This window comes from Phaseolus vulgaris, chromosome 11, assembly GCF_051622355.1.
Source record: "Phaseolus vulgaris cultivar YP4 chromosome 11, ASM5162235v1, whole genome shotgun sequence".
Classification (NCBI taxonomy): domain Eukaryota; kingdom Viridiplantae; phylum Streptophyta; class Magnoliopsida; order Fabales; family Fabaceae; genus Phaseolus; species Phaseolus vulgaris.
Window position 1 is genome coordinate 50046916 of NC_143508.1, and position 2733 is coordinate 50049648.

The following is a 2733-nucleotide window of genomic DNA, read 5'->3' on the forward strand; positions in this document are numbered from 1 at the left end:
TTGTTTGTTAAAGATTCATTCTAAACCAAGTATTTGCCAAAATCTTTTATAAAACAATTCACCCCCATCTTGTTCAAGTCATCATTTCTAACACAAACAACATATGAAAGTACTTGTGTGAATTTTTTCAGCGCAATACGGACCCAGAATAAAATTGTAGAAAGTAGGGCGAAATTTCACAAGTTTTGGTAAAGGATAGCCTAAGTTTTCACCAAATTTCTGAAAAATTCTCCCGAAATAGTTTTTTCCTAAAATTCCACGTAGGAATCTCCACTTAATTTGCGACAAAATGCAATGAATTTCAGGTCAAACGGATGAGTATTTACCCACGAAAAAAATCAAACAGTTTGACACACAAACAAACCTTCCTTTCAATCCTGGCAGTGATGAATAAAAAATTTATTTTCAATCTTGTGGAACGAATCTGGCGCTAAAATCTCAGCCAAAACTCAATAGACACAATGACAAACGTCTGACAAATATTTCATACCAAAACACTCAAGGAGTAAGACATAGTGAGTCCCAAACCGAGAGTGAACAAAACTGGTTTTCTGAAAACAAAAGGTCATGGCTTTTCTTCCCCGTTTCTTCTTTTTGTGATTTTTTTATGGACGTACCTCCTTACCTGTGTGCAACCAATATAGGAAAGTTCTTGTGTGAATTTTTTTCAGCGCAATACGAACCCAAAATAAAATTGTAGAAAGTAAAGCGAAATTTAACAAGTTTTGGTAGAGGATAGCCTTAGTTTGCACCAAATTTCTAAAAAATTCTCCCAAAATAGTATTTTCTTGAAATTTCACGTAAGAATCTCCACTGAATTTGGGATAAAAAGCGACAAATTTCAAGTCGAACAAATAAGTATTCACCCACGAAAAAACTCAAACAGTTTCAAACACAAACGAACTTTCATTTCAGCCATGGCAGTGATGAATAAAAATTTTATTGCCAATCTTGTGGGACGAATCTGGGGCTCAAATCTCAACCAAAACTTAATAGACACAGTGACAAACGTCTAATAAAAATTGCATACCAAAATACCCAAGGAGTAAGGCGTATTGAGTCCCAGACCGAAAGTGAACAAAACTTGTTTTTCAAAAACAAAACGTCCCGGCTTTTTTTTTCCGTATCTTCTTTTTGTGATTTGTTTATAGACATGCCTCCTTACCTAAGTGCAAACAACATATGAAAGTACTTGTGTTAATTTGTTCAGCACAATACGAACCCAGAATAAAATTGTACAAAATAGGGCGAAAATCCACAACTTTTGGTAGAGGATAGATAGCCTTGGTTTGCACCAAATTTCTGAAAAATTCTCCCAAAATATTTTTTTTCCTAAAATTCCACATAAGAATATCCACTGATTTTGGGACAAAATGCAACGAAGTTCAGGTCAAACGAATGAGTATTCACCCACGAAAAAAATCAAACATTTTGACACACAAACGAACTTTCCTTTCAGCTCTAGCAGTGATGAATAAAAAGTTTATTGCCAATTTTGTGGGACAAATCTAGCACTCAAATCTCAGCGAAACTTCAATAGACACAGTGACGAATGTCTGGTAAAAATTTCATACCAAAATACCCAAGGAGTAAGGCGTAGTGAGTCCTAGACCAAGAGTGAAGAAAACTGGTTTTCCAAAAACAACACGTCGTGACTTTTCTTTCCCGTATCTTCTTTTTGTGATTTTTTTTATGGACCTGCCTCCTTACCTGGGTGCAAACACCATAAAAGAGTAATTATGTGAATTTTTTCAGCACAATACGGACCCATAGTAAAATTGCAACAAGTAGGGAAAAATTTCACAAGTTTTGGTAGAGGATAAACTTGGTTTGCACCAAATCTCTTAACAATACTCCCAAAATAGTTTTTTCCTAAAATTCCTCGTAAGAATCTCTACAGAGTTTGGGAAAAAATGCGACAAATTTCAGATCAAACGGATTCGTATTCACCCACAAAAAAAATCAAACAGTTTCACACGCAAACGAACCTTCCTTTCAGCCCGGGCAGTGATGAATGAAAAATTTATTGCCAATCTTGTGGGACGAATTTGGGGCTCAAATCTCAACCAAAACTCAATAGACACAGTGAGGAACGTCTCGTAAAAATTTCATACCAAAATACTCAAGGAGTAAGGTGTAGTGAGTCCTAGACGTAGAGTGAACAAAACTGGTTTTTCGAAAACAAAACGTCCTGGCTTTTCTTTCCCGTATCTTCTTTTTGTGATTTTTTTATGGACGTGCCTCGTTACCTGGATGCAAACAACATATGAAAGTATTGATTTGAAGTTTTTCAACGCAATACAGACTTAGAATAAAATTGCAGAAAGTAGAGCGAAATTTCACAAGTTTTTGTAGAGGATAGCCTTGAAATAGTTTTTCCCTAAAATTCCTCTTAAGAATCTCCACTAAATTTGGGACAAAACACGATGAATTTCAGGTTAAACGGATGAGTATTCACCTACGAAAAAAATCAAACATTTTAACACACAAACGAACCTTCCCTTCAGTCGCGGAAGTGATGAATAAAAAATTTATTGTCAATCTTGTGGGACAAATCGGCGCTCAAATCTTAGCCAAAACTCGATAGATACAGTGACGAACGTCTGGTAAAAATTTCATACCCAAAATACCCAAGGAGAAAGGCGTAGTGAGTCCTAGATTGATTGTGAACAAAACTGGTTTCTGAAAAAAAAAACGTCTTGGCTATTTTTCCCCGTATCTTCTATTCGTGAT